A 21,924-nucleotide genomic window follows, 5' to 3' on the forward strand; every position below is an offset into this window, starting at 1 on the left:
TTGACAACTTACAGTGACTGCATCAAAATCCACATAGATAATTTATTTTATTCCTAGTATTCAGCAGAAAGTGGGTGAAACAACCATAAACAAATGCTGATAAGCAAGCAGACCAAGAATACTTCATTCTGGATTAGTGGTGCTGGAAGAGCACAGCAGTTCAGGCAGCATCCAAGGAGCTTCAAAATCGACGTTTCGGGCAAAAGCCCTTCATTAGGAATAAAGGCAGTGAGCCTGAAGCGTGGAGAGATAAGCTAGAGGGGGGTGGGGGTGGGGAAAAAGTAGCATAGAGTACAATGGGTGAGTGGGGGAGGGGATGAAGGTGATAGGTCAGGGAGGAGAGGGTGGAGTGGATAGGTGGAAAAGGAGATAGGCAGGTAGGACAAGTCTGGACAAGTCATGGGGACAGTGCTGAGCTGGAAGTTTGGAACTAGGGTGAGGTAGGGGAAGGGGAAATGAGGAAACTGTTGAAGTCCACATTGATGCCCTGGGGTTGAAGTGTTCCGAGGCGGAAGATAAGGCGTTCTTCCTCCAGGCGTATGGTGGTGAGGGAGCGGCAGTGAAGGAGGCCCAGGACCTCCATGTCCTCAGCAGAGTGGGAGGGGGAATTGAAATGTTGGGCCACGGGGCGGTGTGGTTGGTTGGTGCGGGTGTCCCAGAGATGTTCCCTAAAGCGCTCTGCTAGGAGGCGCCCAGTCTCCCCAATGTAGAGGAGACCACATCGGGAACAACGGATACAATAAATGATATTGGTGGATGTGCAGGTGAAACTTTGATGGATGTGGAAGGCTCCTTTAGGGCCTTGGATAGAGGTGAGGGAGGAGGTGTGGGCGCAGTTCAGGTTTCTTCATATAAACTTCATATAAACCTCATATAAACTTCATATAAACTTCATACTTCATATAAACCTGAAATAAACTCACATTGTTTAAGTACAACATATACATTACACATAATCATATCTTGAAGGAAATTGTGAAGCTTGAAATTTGTAATGATTTTTAAAGAAATCTGAACATTTGGCAGACAGATCACTTCAATATGAAGATAAGTAATGAAGATTATCTAATTGTCTTTTTAAAAATGTAGAACGTTTACAACATTTAAGTGTCTGAAGACTATAGATATTGTTTAAAAACTGTCTCAACACATAACTAAATATCTTGTATATTTTACTTCATTATAATTATTTATGAGGTTTTGAATTTGTGAAGGAATAGATGTCTGAAACATTGAAGAAAGCTCCTCTCCCGCCAACATTTTTATAATTATATTGGATGTTGGAATTGTGAATAAACAGGTTTTGATCTCCTAGCAGTTATATTTCTGAGACTGTACCATTTCTAAAATGTTTTTCATATTTGCATTTCAGATAGAGTTTATTTAGCAATCGCATATTCTATGGGAGGGATGCTAAGCATAATCAAGATTTAATCCTATCTTGATGTGGACCAAATTCTGATCCGTGCACCTATTGAGAACTGCTCATTTGCGAGCAGCAGACTTTTAAGCTTTCCTCAAGGACTGTTTGTTTATTTTTATGACGTGCTGTCCACTTACATTTTGAATGATTTGTTTTTGTTGCATTACTGCTGCTGTATATGTTCATCACATAATTTAAAAACAGTTTAGTTGCTGATGAAATAAATATTTTCATTTTGTTAAAAAGTACACATGTATTTACAAAGAAGAACATTTTGAGACATTAACATGTTATTGAATTAGTCCTAGTTCAGGATTCTCTTAAGGTTAACATGCAGGTCAATTGACAGTTAGGAAGGCAATTGCAATGTTAGCCTTCATTTCAAGAAGGCGAGAAAGCAAGAGCAAGATATAATACTATGGCTGTATAAAGCTTTGGTCAGACCACATTTTGAATATTGTGAGCTGTTTTAGGCCCTGTATCCAAGGAAAGATGTGCTGGTGTTGGAGAGGGTACAGAGGAGATTTACAAGAATGATCCTGAATAATGGAGGGCTTGTCCTATGAAGAGAAGTTGAGTACTTTGGGTCTGTTCTCAATGGAATTTAGAAGGATGAGGTGGGATCTAATTAAAGCTTGCAATATACTGAGAGGTCTGGATAGCATGGACATGAAGCAGATGTTTCCACTATTAGGAGAAACTAGGACTCAGAGACACAGCCTCAGGGTGAAAGGACAAGGCGTTAGAACAGTGATGAGGAATTTCTTCAGCAAGAGAGTCGTGACTCATAGAGTCATAGAGATGTACAGACCCTTCAGTCCAACTCGTCCATGGCGACCAGATATCTTAACCTCATCGTCACATTTGCCAGCACTAGGCCCATATCCCTCTAAACCCTTCCTATTCATATACCATCCAGATGCCTTTTAAATGCTGTAATTATACCAGTCTCCTCCACTTCTGCTGGCAGTTCATTTTATACACGCACCACCCTCTGCGCGAAGACGTTATCCCTTAGGTCCCTTTTATATCTTTCTCCTCTCACCCTAAACCTATGCCCTCTAGTTCTAGACTCCCCCACAAGTTTGTCTATTTATCCTATCCATGCCCCTCATGATTTTATAAACCTCCTATATGGTCACTCCTCAGTCTCTGACACTCCAGGGAAAACAACCCCAGCCTATTCAGCCTCTCCTTACAGCTCAAATCCTCCAGCCCTGGCAACATCCTTGTAAATCTTTTCTGAACCCTTTCAAGTTTCACAACATCCTTCCAATAGGAAAGAGAGCAGAATTGCACACAATATTCCAAAAATGGCCTAACCAATGTCCTGTACAGACCAAAATGACCTCCCAACACCTATACTCAATACTCTGACCTATAAAGGAAAGCATACCAAACACCTTCTTCACTAACTACCCACCTGCGACTCTACTTTCAAGGAACTATGAACCTGCACTCCAAGGTCTCTGTTCAACAATACTCCCTAAGACCTTACCATAAAGTGTATAGTTCCTGATTACATTTGCTTTCCCAAAATGCTTTACATCACAATTATCTCTCCGTTTTGATGATATGTACATGGTTGTGCTGCATGAGGTACTTTTGTGGAGATTGCCCTTTTTGATACACTACAGCCTTATCCGATAGGTCAGCATTACAACATGGATGCGAGGAGTTATATGGCTAGGTTCAGACCACAGCTGGTCAGTACAATTCCTGCATGCGTTAGCCTTATGTCTTGTAGCAGATGGCACAGTTGGCATTTGCTTCTATGCTGACCTAAACCTGAGAAACCTGTGTCCCATAATCACTGCCAGGGACTTGTGCAACAGTTCCATAAATAGTTGGTAGTATCATGGTGTTTGCAGCCAATCAGGCAAAGCTGACTCTTGACGAATCTGTCATTCCCCTTTACATATACTGTACGACTGAGGGAAGGACAACATGCAGTTGGAGAGTTAACAAACTATTCATATGATGGGGCTTTGGGATGGGATAGGCAGTTTTAATCTGCAAGAAGGGAAACAGGTATTGGTACCTGTGGGATAAGTAAAGCACTGAAGATACTGGCATTTCAAGAACCAGGCAGTTTTGGGGCTCACAGGTCTGTGAACTAAATACAATAGAATGAATTCAACCATCATTCTGATTTTAACTGCATTTTACAGATTAGCCAGGCTGTCAGAAACTCATCAAGGACAACAAGGTGAGGTGACACAGTGGTCCTCCAAGCTGTGGAATTGACGAGCAGGAAAGCCTTCAAATTTTGAACTACAGTGGAAGTCTGTTATAAAACAAATGTCAGAATCCCAGAAGTGAAACCATGTTATAGCAAAACCATGGATAGATATTGGGTAGGATGCTGTCAAAAATAATCTGCTTAGAAACTATGCCTCCTTTCATAAGGTACCAAACTCTCTTTCATATGCAATGCTATTTTCAACTTTCATTTGTTATCACAGTAACAATATCAGTAGCTGTCATGCAGCAGAAGTATGTTATGTTACAAACACATCTGTGATAAAAAGAAGATGGTTTATCACTCTAAAAATTCTGTAAATAAATGGAAAAGATCATTGCTATTTAAATATCCATCCACAGGTGGAAAAATCTAATTGTGAAAACCAAGGAGAGGAAATAAGTGAGCAAAGTAAGTATGTGAGGCAAGGTGCTGAATGGTTAAGTTGTTGGGAGCTAGTAGATTCAAGGTAGATTTGGAGAGTCAGGGATGTTGGATTAGGGTTGAATCAGAAAAGGCCAAGAGGGGAGTCACGGCCAAGGTGGCAGTCCATGCTGAGACCCTGAGGAGTGAGTTAGGATCAGGACTGGGACAAGGGAGTCAAGGCCAGAGTGGGGGAATCAGGATTGGTGGGGAAGCTACGCTGAGGAAGTATTTGACTGAGGCTGTGATGGGGTGTTGTATTGGCTGGGGATAACAGCAGAGTTGGATTGGGCTGGAGTTGAGAGTGTTGGGCCCATCACCAAGGGGTGCATCATGTCCAGGGCATGGTGGGGAAGTGCAGTTCATGTTGGTTCAATGAGAATGTTGCGATGGGCCAGGGCTGGGGACAATGTCAGGTCAGACTAATTGGGAAGTATGACCAAGAGGAGGAGTCAGGTTTTGGCCAAAGGGGCAGGGGTCAGATTGGGTTAAGCTGAGGTTAGAGTCAGGTCTAGCCAGTGGTGAGGGTTTTTGTTTGGGCAGGGACTGGTGCGAAAGGGATCCTGCAAGATTTACCTCAATTGGGATTTCTGCAATATAAGCAAATTTATGGTATATTGATCCATATTATGTCAGAGATTCATTGTAAATTTCAATCATGCAGTTGCCCGAATGAAAGACATTGCTCACAGAGCTTGACGTAAAGAGTGTGTTTTTCACTATGTCACAGATATTTTTAAGATGACCTACAGCTGACATACAGGATAAGGCTGTAGTGTATCAAAAAGGGCAATCTCCACAAAAGTACCTCATTTAGCACAACCATGTACAGATCATCAAAATGGAGAGTATTATGCTCTTGTGTCATTATTTTGTTTGCCTCTATTCGACAGATATTCCAAGTTGGTAATAAAGCATCTTGATTGCCATATTCTTGTCAGAATCTAATCATTGCAACAAATCCTTTCATTTTTGAATAGCCTTAATTGGTGGCCTTGCCAAACATGGCAATAGACATTCTGGATGCACCTGTGGACCGAAAGATGTTAACAACTACAGATGTCACCAACAGATCTCTGGAAGGAGAAAGAGGCGAAGAATTTCAGGGCTGTGATGCAATTCAAAAGCCGTCAGCAATGCACACCTATTTGGTCTACTCTGAAGATGGTTTTGTTCCAGGAGGCTGCAGACATAAGCAATGGCCTGCTTTGAAAATCTGAACTCTTGAGGTAACACTGGTGTTTTGTCATACCCTGCAGCTGGTCTGCTGCCTAGATTCCCTATGTAGGGATATTGCCTACTGCAAGCTTGAGATCTGTGTCCATCCACCTTATCCTGTGGAGTGGCAGGTGGCTGAGAAAAAAAAGCAGCTGCTCCTGCTGGCATTGCTCCTGCAGGTGGTGCTGGTCTTCTTGTTCCTCATCCATGATAGAGCATTAACTGCTCCCGTGCTGCTGAGTAGGCTGACGGCAAGGAAGTGCAGAAAGCAAACACCCTTTCAAGATTGTAAAAATCACAGTTCAACTAACCTGAGGATGTGCAACCAAATGGCACAAAATTGCTGGATTCATTAGCCCTCCCAGTCCACCACTCTCAACACAAAGCATTCCAGTAATCTTTTTATTCACTAATGCCAACTCCTCATCTTCCATTCTTGTTATACTATTTTTCTGAGAGGTGTGTGTGTGATTCTTGCATTTCAGTGAGATGATAAATGACTGCGCTATGGTTTTCCTCTAACCTGTTGAAACTGTCAGACTGAATGTAGGGCCATTGATGAGGGAAACATACATTCATTTCACTACTGTTTCTGATGCTCCAAGCAGAGGCTTCAATTTCTGTGGAGGTGGAAACCAGTACAAAGACCTAGAACATCATGGCACACATTCTGTAGACAGGTACTTCTCAACTCTCTTGTATTGCCCACTGCACCTGAAAATACTTTCAGGATTGCAGACATTTTCTGCTGCTGGTCCAGAATAATTGTCTTTGTTGATGATCCATGAGGCTCAGCTTCTGTGTTGAGTTGAACAAAGCTTGAAATAATATCTGCACCCACAATGGGGATGCTGCACTGATACCCTGTTTCCAACACCTGCTCCTGCTCAGTGTGATTCATGGTGTGCCATGTGACAACCCAAACTCCATATGCTGCTAGTCTACTAAGATGTGTGCATTTGGAGGTTATGTGTGAGTCATGCGATGATGTTTCCTTAGAGTTTGTAGCCTCCTCTGATAAATCCTCGGCCTTGTCCTGCACTAGCTCCAGCATTATGCTTGAAGGTCCTGTGGAAGATGAAAGATATAAATTAGAAAAATACAAGGGAAAAGGGTTCAAAACTATACTGGTGACATTAATTCAACATGAGAGATAATTGTGTGTCAATTGTGGCGTGGCCGGACGGGCTGCTCAAAATGGTGAAGTTTATGGTGGATTTGATGAAAATGGACAAGGACTAAAGCATGCTGGGAAATGGAAACCAGCCTTGACCAAAGTGACTGTTTGGATTCTGCAGCTCAATCTGCAGTGCGTAACAGACAATTTGCAACAAACCTGATAGCCGCAGACCCTACAATACACACCCAAATTTGGGTTTGAATGGAATCAATAGAATGTCATCCTCAGGGCATTTGGAAACATCAAGGTGTGTACCAGACATGGGAGCATCTCACACTCTTATTTGGAGGAGACAATGTGCACCCAGCGCTTCTAGGAATGGATGCCTAAGGACCACCCTGCAATCAACATGCCAACACCTGGTTGGGTCCGATCAGTCAAGGTGATCGAGCCTGATTGAATCATTGGTGAATGGTGAAGACCCTCCCAAAAAGGTGTGAAGACTTTGGAGTATAAGTATTGCTACAACACCACGCTCAGCATGGAAACTCGAGAGCAGTAACTCGAGACCAACTATCGAGAAGAGAAGGCATTGGGAGAAGAAGACCAGACAACATCACCACATGGAGCACAGCCAAGTTCTGGTGTGTTGGTATATTATCATTCAGAGTTAAGTTAAAGCACAAGATAGATATGTCGTGTAAATTGTTAACTTACAGTGTATTTTGTTCTGATAATATTAATTGTGTCAATAAATGAGTATTATTGTTTATTATTATTGAGTCGACTCACAGTTCTTTTGCTGGATATAAGAGTTAAAATACACTGTTTGGCAGGTGCAACAGTGGTATTTAATACTGTCAGCAGGTATCTGGAAGGCCTCCATCTCTTCATCTCCAAAGGATATGCACTTTTGTACTTCACTGATCTCCAGTTCCATCCCTTACACAGCAGTCAGGGTGGTGATGATTGAAGGGCTGCATCTGGTTCTCTGCCTCTCCTTACTATTCTGCACAGTTTCCTCCTGAAGGAAAGGAGAGAATTATGAGTGAAATGAAATTACATGTTTTGAAAAAAATGGACTAGTAGAGGGGAATTGTGAGTGTTGAGTATGAGAAGGCAATAAGATGAGGGTGAGTGGGAGTGTTGGCTTTTCAGATGAGGATGTAAGAAGAACATTGAGAGAGATAAATTCTGCAAGCTGTGTTGGTCTTAGGAGTGCTTTGCAGGAGAAGGCTGGGGATATCAGTGTAAAGGGTTTGAGAAATGTGAGAAGTCTTTCCTTTTTTGCTCTTATGTGGTAATTGAACCACTTACAACACTGTATCCATGAGCACAGAACTTCTCCTAGTAACCTCCTGCACGACATTCATATTTGATTGCTGTGTTTCAGATGTTGGCCTCTTCCTCTCATTTGCCATGATGTTTCTTTCCCTTTGGTTCTCACAGCCCACAGCAATACCACCAAGAATGCTATCAAGAAGTGAGGCATTCTTCCCATGTTGAGGCATTCTCAGTATATTTGCTGTCTCTGTCTTTTTAAATATTGAAGCTTGATTGCAATCGCATTGGTCAAGAAACCCAAAAGCAAGTTCTGTGTCTGAGTTAAGAAGCCATACCAAAGCTCTCTGCCCTGTTTTTTTTGGCTACTGACCCATTGCCAGCCTTTTCCACTGTGAGCAGCTCAAACAGTGAAGAATTTGTCCATTGTAATGTTTAAAACTTTGTTGGCACAATGTTTTGGGGGAAAAGTGAGATAATTTCATTTTCTCTGCAAATGTGGGTCCAGATAACAGTTGGAAGACAGAAAGTACCTGTCTGTCACTCTAATGTCAGACATGACTTCATAGATCCTTGAATATTACAGCTTAGAGACCACCCCTTAGCGAAATCTATTGTATCAGAAATGGTACCTGTGTAAGGGAGGGTACTAGTCAATAACAATTGTTGACCTCTGGCAAAATGGCCCATTAAAATGTTAACAGGGAAATAGTAAAATTAGCAAAACCAGTCAATGAGTCTTAAAATGATACCTACTTTCAACACATCGGACATTTTAACTGACCTCTCACCTGAAAGATTCATCATGAGTGAGCCCTTATTCCTGGAAATCAGTATGGCCAGAAGCTGGGAGATCACTTGGAAGACTTCCACACTACTATTATATTCACAATGAAAATTTTATTTCTTACCTCACACCTGCCCAAAAACTTGTGTGTGGCCAAGGCTGGACAGATATCAAACAAAACTGTCCAGCCTACATTATTTTTCATGCACATTTGAGTTAACGAAAATCTTCCTTATATCTGAACATGCACACCCATGAGCAATGGTTACTGAATAATGAGCAAAACATAAAATTTGTAATGTGATTTCAGATAAACCTGTTGGACTATAATCTGGTGTCGTCTGACTTCTGACCGTGTCCACCCTAGTCCAACACCGGCACCTCCACATTAAACAATGTTGACAAATGATGCTAAATTCAACATGCAGTCATTTTTTTTCAGATCATGAAGTGAAGTAATGCTTCACAGGATGATTGCTATTCAAAAGTACTATGAGTAATTTTCTACATTTTTAAGTGTGAGCTGCTATGGGATTTTTAATATTTCATACAGTTTAAGAACCAGACTAAAGGATAAATATGGTAAGGGTCATTAGCTTTCTATGTTTATTAATGTTGCTGGGAAAGGTTGATATTGTCCAATTCTTTTTCAAAAAACTTGCATAAATACCATGAAAAGTATTAATTATTCTGTTTAATTCAGCTGCTCTTCAGTTTAAAACTGAGCACACTATTTTTAATAGAACAATTTTTAATAGTACAATTATTACTAATTTGTTTTCAAATAAGCCTGTTGGACTGTTGCATTATCTGACTTCTAACATTGTTTGAATTTACGATTCCAATTTATAGTGGATTCAACATAAGGCACAGTCTCACCTTTTAGCTTATATATATATTTTTGGTTGAATTGTTTACAAAATGTAATTTAGTCAGGTTTTTACCCTTACCAAAGGCAACTTCTTTTTTGGAATGCTTTAAACCACCTTCATTGCTTTATTCATGTGTCTACACAACTACAACATAAAAAGATAACAAAGATCAATGTTACTAACAGACAGACCTTAGTCCTTTTCTATTTCCTAAATATTTGGTGTTCCGCAAATCTTAAATTCGGTTGCAAGATGGTGCTAGAGAATCACATGAATCACTCTGCTACTGCCATGCTAAAAGCTTGTTATTAACAATTTACAGCACTATATTACCTTTCCTCCATCCTCACGATCCTGGGAAGGACTGACAAATCATGTTGTGAAAATAAACCACATCCTATCCTGTGCTGAGCTGATTGGTGCTGCTTTGTATCCATTTGTACTATTTTTGATTATTGCTGAGACTCTTCAGATTGTCTCTGTGGTTGTGTTTGTGTCAGTTACAAAACGTCAGTGCACTCTAACTGGATTTGGACAAAGTGCTTTGCACACAAATGAAACGCACATCTTCAGAAATATCACCGTATCGTTGAAAGCAACTATAGTGCAATTCCAAGAGATTTACTAGATAAATTAAAGAAATATTCTGTGAAAGTGAACGTACTGAAATACAGTGTTCCTCCTGCATCCTCCTAGTGACTGGATAAGCCGCAAAACAGGAAAAATCTAACCTCAGCAGGTAATCATGTTTCATTTTAAAATAGATTAGTTGCAAGGTGTAGGTTTGTTATGAAAATATTTTGATTAAACTGTAGTAGAAATGTAGTGTGATAAATATTAATATATTTGAGTCAATTATATTCTGAAAGTAAACCAAATTACATTCTGTGTTATGCTTATTGGTGCTGCAATATGGACATATGTCTTGAATGATGATTGTTGAACCATTTCAAGTCACTTGAGTAGTTGCTTTGGCATCAATTTGGTAACAACTCAGTGCTCAAATATAATAATCAAACTTAGTTACAGTAATTTACAACTACATATTGTCAACTTGATTTACTTGATGATACTCTGAGTCAAGGGTCTTTAAGTGGTATTTCACTATTTAAACAAATAGTGAAATTTAACACAGTGTAGGAATCAAGGAAGTGCTGCACTGTTGTGAATATTGTCATTTGAATCATGTTTGACCAACAGCTCTGATTTCTTGCTCTACTCATATACTGTACATGGAAAACACGGTATCTAAGTGACATTGTTTGAAAAAAGAGCAAAGGGCTTCCACCACAAGCAAGTCAAAATTTCTTCCTTTGTCGGTGTCTTCAAAAATATTGTTGTTGTTCACTCTTGCACAGCTCACACAGAAACACCATCATTGTTCTTGCTGTTTAGTAGGTTTCTGAGACACAAGATAAAGTAGACTGTAAATTCAAAGTTTTTCTTTCAGAGTAATGCAAATCAAACCTGTGTCCTTTTAATTGTGTCAAATTCAGAATCTAGAAGGTATAATCTATTTTGTATACTACAGTTTAATACTGTAAGCTTACTCTTAGTTTGCATTCAAATATACTTTACATCCCTTTTTTATCTTACATCACTTTTCTAGAGGTTCTATGACAACATGTTATTTCAGGAGTTGAAAGCCAGAAAATAAAATTTATGCCCTTTGTTGTAAGTTCAATTAATGCATAGTGGGGATTATTTTGTGATTCTCTGATTCAGGAAAGAATCTTAAATGCTGTAAGTTTCACAAATTTTGGAACATATCACCATGAATTTCTTTTGTAAGCACCAAGCATGATTTTTTCATGTGTTGTTTTCAGGTGAGGTTCCTAACTGCTAGAGTTGGCTTGTAAAATTGTTCCTACTGTGTAATTATACAAACTTTCCATTGTACAATGAAAAACTATGGCACTGTTTTCTTATATTAAACATTCCCCATCCAACTTTAAAAATTATGATCTGTATTATTTCTGTGGGTGTAGACAATTCTTCATTCCTTTCTGCAAAAGACTTTGAGACTATTCGGTGCTGATCTTGTTTGCATCATCTCCATATTGGGAATTAAATGATTATTTGGAAATTAATAACATGCAGGGTTACAGGGGAAAAGCAGGAGATTGGCACCAGGTGAGCTTTTTATCTGGAGACATGATTGGCTAAATGGTTCCCTTCTGCGCAATAATAGTTCATTGATTCTATACTACATTGGTATAGTAGCCAAGGCATGTCTGCACCTACAATAACACGCCTTCAAACATTTATAAAATTCTTTCACAAAAGTGTAGACACACTGGCCAAGCCAGCATTTATTGTCCATCCTTTATAGTAAAGAAAGGTTCATTGATAAACAGCTGAAGGTAGTTGGACAATGGACACTATTCTGAGGAACACCTGCAGTGATTTCCTCGAACTGAGATGATTGGCTTCCAATACTCACACCCATTTTCTTTTGTCATCTTCTTTACAAACCAGTGAAGAGTTTTGCCTGATTCCTGTTGAGTCTGGTTTTGCAAGGGTTGTTTTAAACAACCCTTGCTCAAATGATGCCTTCATGTCAAGGGCAGTCACTATCAGCTCACCCCTTGAACTGCATTAGTAAGCAGGTGATTGCTAGGTGAGCACTACTTCTAACACCTTTCATTACTTTGACGGATGACTAAAATTAGACTGCTGGTGTGGTAATTGGCTCAGTTGAATTTGTCCTGCTTCAAGGGACAGGTCAAACCTGAGCAATTTTACACATGGCAGGTAGATGCCATTGTTGAATCTGGCACAGCTTGACTACAATAATTCCAGAGCACAAGTTTTCAATTCTATGGCCAGAATATTGTTGGATTCCATTGCCTTTGGAGTGTACAGTGTCTGGGCCATTTTTTGATATTATGTGGAGTGAATGATGAATTGGTGGAAAACTCGTCTATCTGATGCTGAGGACATCAAGAGAAGATCAGGATGGACCATTCAGTTGAGGCATGGTGACCCTCAAGTTAAACCATCACCAGTTGTCTGTCTCTAATGAGTCTACTAGATTATTTTACTATATGCACTGCCACTCATGACTGAATGTGACAGGACTGCACAGCTAAAATTGTAGGAAAACGTTTAAACTATCTTAAAGTACTTTCAAACCCAAGCAGAAATGCACATGAGGTAGTCAAAAGCTCTTTGAAGGTAAAAAGAGGTAAAAACCTGATGAAGGGCTTTTGCCCGAAACGTCGATTTCGCTGCCTGAACTGCTGTGCTCTTCCAGCACCACTAATCCAGAAAAAGCTCTTTGTATCTGAACCATCACCTGCAAGCATTTCTTCTCTCACAGTCATTGAGAATATTGTTAGATAGCAATGAAAGGCAGGTACCAAGGAAATGCTCTTCTCCGTGCCCAGATAAATTGAGACTAATTTTGATGTCCTTAAAGTCACCCCACATTACAGAATAAGCTCAGCACAGTCTGAAGACTATGCCTGAAATGTTTTGATCAGTTACATCTTGATTCTATTGACTGAACTACCAGGGGACTTGCAGCAATTACTTTGGAAATAAGTATCGACAATCGTATTCAGAATTAATTCTTTATATAAAATGCAATGATGATATTGAGTTATGCTGAACCACATTGTAAATTCATTGTTTTCCCACAGTTTCAAAAATGTCAATGTAATTGGCAACATTGGTGCAATATTCAGATAGTGCATATTCCAAGCCAATAGCTAAATGTTGCAGAAACTGAACCTGCCTATCCTTCAGGTGGTTGATCTTAACAAATTTCACAGGCAAGGCACAGGAATGGAAACTGCTTCTAAGAAGATGTTTGCCTGTTGTGAAGCACCATGTTGTTGCAACTTAGACAGACAAGTATGAAAACCTGAACAATTGATGAAACAAGGTAGTTGCTAACTAATTGATGTCTGCAGCAGCCTCAGAAATCCTGTTTGAAGAAGTCAGGTTGAGGGTAGAGAGGAAGAACTTGCTTCTTCGCATCAGCGCCATTTTAGCAGGGTTACCAAAGCCTGGTACTTTACCACTGTCAACACTCACTGTGTCATTCATTTGTGTTTTGTCAGGATAACGGTGCAAGCATGCTTTGATTTGGTGCTATGCTGATCTTTTTTAAAATCACTTGTGGGGTGTGGGCATCACTGGCTGGCCAGCCATTATTGGCCATCTCTATCTAGCCTTGAGAAGGTGGTGGTGAACTGCTGTGTTTCCAGACTCCCAAGTCTGAGCAATGAATGTTCAAGCAGAGTCTATGTTACAAGCACAAAGCTGCAAGATGATCCCTGAATTAATATTATTTATAGAGGGTGAAACTTTAAAGTGTTAACATCAAATGAAAAAGATACACCCAAAATCAATAGAAAGTATTTAAAAGGTGTCTAAAAATTAGTTAGCTGGAGGTTTTGTTACCAATTATTATTGTTCTTTCTTCTCATCTCATTCTACCATTAATGGCTAGTGAGGAATTTACCATGTCACTGATACTAAAAGCTAGATATGAAAGGTACTCATCAGGAAACTACAGTTCTCAGTCATCCTCTTCTCTTTCTCCAGATATATCTGACAATAATGGTGAGTCATGCTTCCTTCCAACCAGCCATACTATCATTTCGCAACCTGCACTGTCACACTGCTTATGTTCAACCCAAGTGATTCAAGCAGGAAAGAACACTGGAGGCTGCTTGCTGCTCTCATTCTGAACTGGAAAAATTCATCAGTTTTGCTTCTGTTTTCCATCCTTTTTGCACCTTCACTTGGTCCATCTCTAGCTTTTCCATTCCTTTCCTTGACTTAACCATTTCCATTTCTGAAAATTAGCTATCTACCGATATCCATTACAAGCCCATTGACTCCTAGTTATCATGACTACGCCTCACGCCCTACCTTTCTTCGTCTCCATTGCACCTGCTTTGATGAAACCATCTGCCACTTGCCTCTGACTGAGGATTTCCTTCACAGTGGTTGACAGGGCCTTCGGTCATGTCCGGCTATTTTATCGCACGTCTGCCCTCAATCCTACCCCTCCTTCCCAGAACAATAATAGGAATCCCCTGGTCCTTATTTTCCACCCAATTAATCTTCATATCATAGGATCGCTCTTTGTCATTTCTGCAACTTCAATCAGAATGGCACCACCAAACACACCCTCCGCCTCTCTCCACGCCAGCATTCAGCAGGAACTGTTCCCTCTATAATATCCCAGTGCACTCCTCAATTATTCCTAACACTTCCTCACTCCCCATGGCAGCTTCCCATGCAAATACAGAAGATGTAATACTTGACCATTCACCTCTCCCCTCCTCAATCTCCACGGCCCAATCACATACTCCGGATGAAGTAGTATTGTACTTGTACTTCTTTCAATTTAGTTTACTGTATTCTTTGCTTGCAATGCAGTCTCTTTTACAGTGGTGGCACCAAATGCAGTCTGGGTGACCGCTTTGCAGAACACCTCTACTCTGTCTGTTAGGAATGACCCTGACCTGCCAGTTGCTCATCATTTCAGTGAACCTTCTTGCTGTCGTTGTAAACATTTCAGTCCTGGGCCTGCTGTGATATTCTCACAGTGCACAACACAAACTCAAGGAGCAAAACAAAGGTGGCAAGGTGTCTTGATGGTTAGAACTGCTGCCTCACGGTGCCAGGGACTCAGGTTCAATTCTGCCCACAGATGATGCCTCTGTGGAGTTTGCACATTCTCCCCATGTCTGCATAGGTTTCCTCTGAGTGCTTCAGTTTCCTCCCAAAGTCCAAAGGTGTGCAGGTTAGGTGGATTACCATGGGGAATGCAGGGTTACAGGGATAGGGTGGGAGGGTAGAATACTCTTCAGAGGGTCAATGTGGATCCAGTGGGCTGAATGGCCTGCTTCCATACTGGAGGGATTCTATGAAAACGTCTTTTTCTGCTGAGGCACTTTCCAATCACATGGTTTCAAGAGTAAATTTAATAACTTCAGAAACTAACTGCATGATATCTGTTTTTGATTTTACTTATACTCTTCCCCTAGCCTGGGCTTGTTGCTCTCAGCAGTGAGGATCCATTCTCTCTCTTAATTTATACTCATTTTATGTCTCTTTTTCTCTTTCACACCATCAACAACCCCTTTGACTTTTGCACTGTCTCTTCACCTTCTGTTCCATTCCCCCCCAGCTCAACATTTTTCAAAATCTTTCAGTTCTGAAGAAATCAGACTCTCAATTTTAACTCGATTTGTCTCTCCATAGATGCTGCCAAACCTGCTGAGTTTCCCCAGCACACTCTGTGCTTGTTTCAGATTTTTAGCATTTGCTGCATTTTACTTATATTTGAGGGTCAGGTTGGGTTTCCTACGCCTTCAGATGTTAAAAGGCTGTTGAATGCCCTTAAAAGCATACCAATTTCTTAACTACATAATGATTGGTGTCAGAATGATACTTTTCAGTAGTTAGCTTTTGAAAGTTGTTCTGCCAAAACTCTTAAAGGATGAAAGACCACTCTGAAATAAGGAGCAAAGCCAGAAAAATCAGCACGGATGAAGATGGCATAAATCTCACTTTTGACATGAAGTTGGAGATAGAAAAGGAATGCTTTGTGTTGCCACAGTTAGTGTACAAGAAAGCAGAAATGTTGACACAGGATTGGTCATAGAGTCATAAAGATAAACAGCACAGAAACAGACCCTGTGGATCAATTTGTCCATGCCAAACAGATACACTAAATTAATCCACTCCCATTTGCCAGTTCTTGGCTCTTATCCCTCTAAACCCTCCCTATCCATATACCCATCCAAATGCCTTTTAAATGTTGTAATTGTACCATCCTCCACCACTTCATCAGGCAGCTCATTCCATACATGCACCACCCTCTGTATGAAAACTTTGCCCCTTAGGTCCCTTTTAAATCTTTCCCTCTGACCCTAAACCTATACCCTCTAGTTCTGGACTCTCCCATCCCAAGGAAAAGACCTTGTCTATTTACCCTATCCATGCCCCTCATGATTTTGTAAACTTTTAAGGTTCCCTCTCAGCCTCCAATGCTTCAGGGAAACAGCCCCAATCTATTCAACCTCTCCCTTTAGCTCAAACCCTCCAACCCTGGAAAAATCTCTGTAAATCCTTTCTTATCCCTTTTCAGTTTCACAACATCCTTCATATAAGTGTATATTTGCCTTTCCAAAATGCAGCACCTCACACTTATCTAACTGCATCTGCCATCGACCAAAACCTCAGTTGTTCTTGTCATCCAGCATTTCCTACACCTACCAGCCTTGCCTTTCATCCTAATAGGAACATGCTGTCTCTGGACTCTCATCTCATTTTTAAGTGCTTCCAATTTTCAAGCCATCCCTGAACCTGTGAACATCTGCCCCCAGTCAGCTTTTGAAAGTTCTTGCCTAATATCATCAAAATTAGCCTTCCTCCAATTTAAAACTTCAACTTTTAGATCCAGTCTATCCTTTTGCATCACTATTTTAAAACTAATAAAATTATGGTCACTGACCCCAAAGTGCTCCCCCACTGACACCTCAATCACTTGCCCTGCCTTATTTCCCAAGAATAGGCCAGGTTTTGCTGCTTTTCTGGTAGGTACATCCACATTCTGAATAAGCTCTGAATATTATTGCACTCCCAGACTAAGTTTGGAAAGTTAATATCCCCGGAGGTTATCACTCTATTATTCTTACAGATAACTGAGAATTCCTTACAAATTTGTTTCTCAATTTCCTGCTGACTACTGGGGAGTCTATTGTACAATCCCAATAAAGTGATTATCTTTTGTTAGTTCTCAGTTCCACCCAAATAACTTCCCTGGATTTATTTCGGGGAATATCCTCTCTCAATACAGCAATAATGCTATCCCTTATCAAAAATGCTACTCCCCCTCCTCTCTTGCCTGTCTTTTTATCCTTCCTATAGCATTTGTATCCAGGAAACTAAGCTGCCAGTTCTGTCCATCCCTGAACCATGTTTCTGTAATTGCGATGATATTCCAGTCCCATGTTCCTCACCTTGTCCTGAGTTAATCTGCCTTCCCTTATGGGTCTCTTGCATTGAAGTAAATGCAGTTTAATTTATCAATCCTCCGTCGTCCTCTGACTTGTTCCTGCCTGCCCTGACTATCTAACTTACTCCTTTTCCCAACTGTACCAGTCTCAGACTGATCTCTTTCCTTACTATCTCCCTGGGTTCCACCTCCACCACCCCCACCCCAACCAATCTTACTTATTTAAATCCTCCCGAACAACTCTAGCAAATCTCCCTGCCAGTATGTTAGTTCCCTTCCAATTCAGGTACAATTTGTCCTTCTTAAACAGATAATTTCTCCCTCAGAGATTCCAATGATCCAAAAATGTGAATCCTTCTCCTATGCACCAGCTCCTCAGCCACACAATCATTGCTCTGTCCTATTCTTACCCTCACTGGCTCATAGCACCAGGAACAGTCCAGATATTACTACCCTCGAAGACCTCTTTTTTTAAATTCCTGTGTAACTTTCTATATTCTCCCTTCAGAATCTCATCATTTTCTCTTCCTATGTCGTTAGTTCCAATGTGTACAATGGCCTCCTGCTGATCCCCTTTGAAAATATTCTGCACTTCTGCCTTGAAGCTGACACCAGAGAGGGAACACGCCATACTGATTTCTCATTGTCAGCTGCAGAAACATCTGTCTGTGCCTCTGACTAGAGAGTCCCCCATCACAATCGATCGTTGAAACCTGATGGAGACGTCATTACATTAGAGCCGGTCTTGGAACCAGAAACCAGGCTGTTTGTGTTCATTCCCCTGAGAGTCCATCACTCCCTACATTTTCCAAAACAGCATACTTCATGAAATGGGGATAGCCACAGGAGACTCCTGCACTATCTGCCTACCCCTCCTACCTTTTCTGGAGTTAACCCATCTACCTGACTGTATCTGTGGTTTTTCTCCCTTCCTAAAACTGCCATCCATCATAACTCCTGTAAATTCCCCATTGCCTCTAACTGCCACTCCAATTGATCCATGTAATCTGATTGGATTTGCAACCAAACACATGTCCTGCTGACATAATCCATCAGTAATATGGAAACCCACCCTAACCTTCCACATGCGACAGGAAGACCACTCTACTAAAAGCCATCTTTGCACCTTAACAGACCCAGAAAATAGCACAGTCTTACTGCATTAATAAATACTACTCCAAGCTAACTTAGTACCTATGTTTCATATTATTAAAGTTTAATCAAGAGATAGATCTCAATAAAACATATAATCGATAAAGAACCCGTTCTACTCACTATTGTTTTGTCAAACATTTTACTGCTCATTATGAGCAATGAAAGCCATTACAGAAAGACCATACATGAAACTTTGTCAACTGTACTGTGAAGCCAATTAATTTGTTCTGTGTCATTGTCTGTGTTGGAATATTATATTGTTCCCAAGTTGGCTGTTCAATGGAACTAATATATGATACCAAGCACAACTGATTAATTGTGTTTCATGATACGTAGGTGTTGAGCATTAATTGTGTTTTTACTTGAACAAGTAAAAAGAGACGCTTATTTAAAATGTGGCATGATTGAGTTATGACTCTGTAAATAAATGTAAACTTAATAAAGATCGACTCTTGGAACAAATTACTGCAGATGTTGGAATCTGGACTGAAAACAACAAATGCTGGAGAATACTGTGGGTCAAACAGCATCCGCGGAGAGAGAGCAAGCTAACGTTTCAAGTCTCAATTACTTCATCAGAGCTGTGGAGGGGACAGCATTTATGCTATACTTTGGGAAGGTGGGGGTAGTGGGTAGTGGGTGTAGCATGTTGATGGAGAAAAGATGTTGATAGTTCAGATTAAATGATTGGAATGTGAGAATGGCAGAACAATGGTGTGTCTCCTGTCAGACTTGAAAAGACAGTAAGTGGAATGGAGGGGAGGGGAGGACATGATAACAAGCTCAAAGAAAGGGAAGAAATCGTTCACAATTTGAAGGTGTTGAACTCAATATTAAGCCCAGAAGGCTGTAAAGTGACTAGTCTGAAGATGAGATGTTCCTCCAGTTTACACGGAGTCACTAGAATACTGCAGCATTCTGAGGACAGACAAGTGGGTATGCGAGCAGGACACTGTGTTAAAGTGGCTACAGGGATGTCGGGATCCTGTTTGCCCACAGACTAGAGGTGTTCCACAAAGCCGTCACCCAGGATTCTCGTGTAGAGTAGGTCACATTACGTGTAACGAATACAATTCACAAGATTGGAGGAGGTACAAGTGGAATGCTGCTTCACCTGGAAAGATGGTTTAAGTCCTCGGATAGTGAGTAGGGAGGAAGTGAAGGAGCAGGTGTTGTACCTTCCGCAGTTACATGGGAAGGTGCCATGGAGAGGGCAACATCTTTAAATTGTGAACCAACTCCCATTTCTTCCCTTTCTTTGTGCTTGTTGTCATGTCCTCCCCTCCCCTCCATTCCACTTATTGACTTTTCAAGTCTGGCACGAGACACATCATTGTTCTGCCATTCTCACATTCTAGTCATTCTGATAAAGAGTCATCTGGACTTGAAATGTTAGCTCAATCTCTCTCCATGGATGCTGTGATCTCCAGCATTTGTTGTTTTCAGTAAACATTGGTTCTGATGCTATGGTTCACCATTGGCTTTCAAGAAGAGAACATACTGTTGTAGGTTTAAATCCAGAAGCTCATATACATAGTTTAATTTAGATAAATGCGAGGTGCTGCATTTTGGAAAAGCAAATCAGAGCAGGACTTACATACTTAATGGTAAGATCCTGGAGAGTGTTGCTGAACAAAGAGACCTTGGAGTGCAGGTTCATATTTCCTTGAAAGTAGAGTCACAGGTAGATAGGGTAAGTGAAGAAGGCATTTAGTATGCTTTCCTTTATTGGTCAGAGCTTTGAGTATAGGAGTTGGGAGGTCATGTTGCAGCTGTACAGGACATTAGTTAGGCCACTTTTGGAATATTGTGTGCAATTTTGGTCTCCTTCCTATTGGAAAGATGTTGTGAATCTTGAACAGGTTCAGAAAAGATTTACAAGGATGTTGCCAGGGTTGGAGGATTTGAGCAACAGGGAAAGGCTGAATAGGCTAGGGCTGCTTTCCCTGGAGCGTTAGAGGCTAGGCAGTATGATCTTCTAGAGGTTTAGAAAATCATGAGGGGCATGGATAGGATAAATAGACAGAGTCTTTTCCCTGGGGTGGAGGAGTCCAGAACTAGAGGGTATAGGTTTAGGGTGAGAGGAGAAAGATATAAAAGAGACCTAAGGGGCAGCTTTTTCACACAGAGGGTGGTATGTGTATGGAATGATCTGCCAGAAGAACTGGTGGAGGCTGATACAATTACAGCATTTAAAAATCATCTGGACGAGTATATGAATAGGAGGGCAAGGTTTGTGAAGGTTTGTAGCTCAGGTTGAGGTTTAGAGTGTAGGTTTGCTCGCTGAGCTGTAGGTTTGATATCCAGACGTTTCATTACCTGGCTAGGTAACATCATCAGTGGCGACCTCCAAGTGAAGCGAAGCTGTTGTCTCCTGCTTTCTATTTATATCTTTCTCCTGGATGGGGTTCCTGGGGTTTGTGGTGATTTCATTTCCTGTTCGTTTTCTGAGGGGTTGATAGATGGCATCTAGATCTATGTGTTTGTTTATGGCGTCGTGGTTGGAGTGCCAGGGCTCTATGAATTCTCTGGCATGTCTTTGCTTAGCCTGTGCCAGGATAGATGTGTTGTCCCAGTTGAAATAGTGGTTTTTTTCATCCGTGTGTAGGGCTACAAGGGAGAGAGGGTCATGTCTTTTTGTGGCTAGCTGGTGTTCGTGTATCATGGTGGCTAACTTTCTTCCTGTTTGACCTACATAGTGTTTGTGGCAGTCCTTGCATGGAATTTTGTAGATGACATTGGTTTTGTCCATGGGTTGTATTGGAAGGGTTTAGAGGGATATGGGCCGGGTGCTGGCAAATGGGACGAGATTATGTTAGGATGTCTGTTTGGAATGGATGAGTTGGACCGAAGGGTGTTTCCATGCAGTACATCTGTATGACTCTATGACTATGACATACGATTGTGATTGTCCTACTCTAGTAGAACTCATTCTCTTTGTATAAGTGTTCTTTGTTCAAATTTGCTTATAGGAGAACATGGCACACATTAGGAGAGTCTCCAAAGTTATGACATATGATTCTTTATGATGAGAGCTTAGGACTAAATATTCCCAAAAGTCAGCTAAGTGTCAATTTCAGGAAGTTTCATGATGATTTTCCTCTGTGAGCCCTACAAACTTTTCTTGTGCAGTTTTACACTGTTCACCCCATTAAGTATGCACCACACCTCCACAGTGCTGCTCGTGTGCTATCTTGCACTCAGTCAGGGTGAAATGCTCACCAGTGCTGGCATTTTACAACATTCACACCATGGCACTATATTTAAATGCCAGCTGCACACTATGTCAAATTTAACCAGCCTGGTTTGAACAGCTACCTGGATCAGTGAGGTGTCTATGGTCCAAAGAAACACACAACAGGGCCACAGCAATGCCACTTTTGCATGACTTGGGCAAGAACCATTATTTTCTCTCTGCT

At 40.9% G+C, this 21,924-nt stretch overlaps 1 protein-coding gene across 1 annotated transcript in view; it reads left to right on the forward strand.

Moving 5' to 3' along the window:
* Positions 1 to 9,779: 9,779 nt before the first annotated feature.
* LOC140492068 (neuropeptide Y receptor type 6-like) overlaps positions 9,780 to 21,924 on the forward strand; it is a 37,109-nt gene continuing 24,964 nt past the window's right edge. The window contains exon 1 of the mRNA XM_072590743.1: positions 9,780 to 10,105. The gene's annotated coding sequence lies outside the window, so the exon portion shown is untranslated. The remainder of the gene's footprint in view (positions 10,106 to 21,924) is intronic.

The sequence above is a fragment of the Chiloscyllium punctatum genome, chromosome 20 (genome assembly GCF_047496795.1).
Source record: "Chiloscyllium punctatum isolate Juve2018m chromosome 20, sChiPun1.3, whole genome shotgun sequence".
In the NCBI taxonomy this organism is placed as follows: Eukaryota; Metazoa; Chordata; class Chondrichthyes; order Orectolobiformes; family Hemiscylliidae; genus Chiloscyllium; species Chiloscyllium punctatum.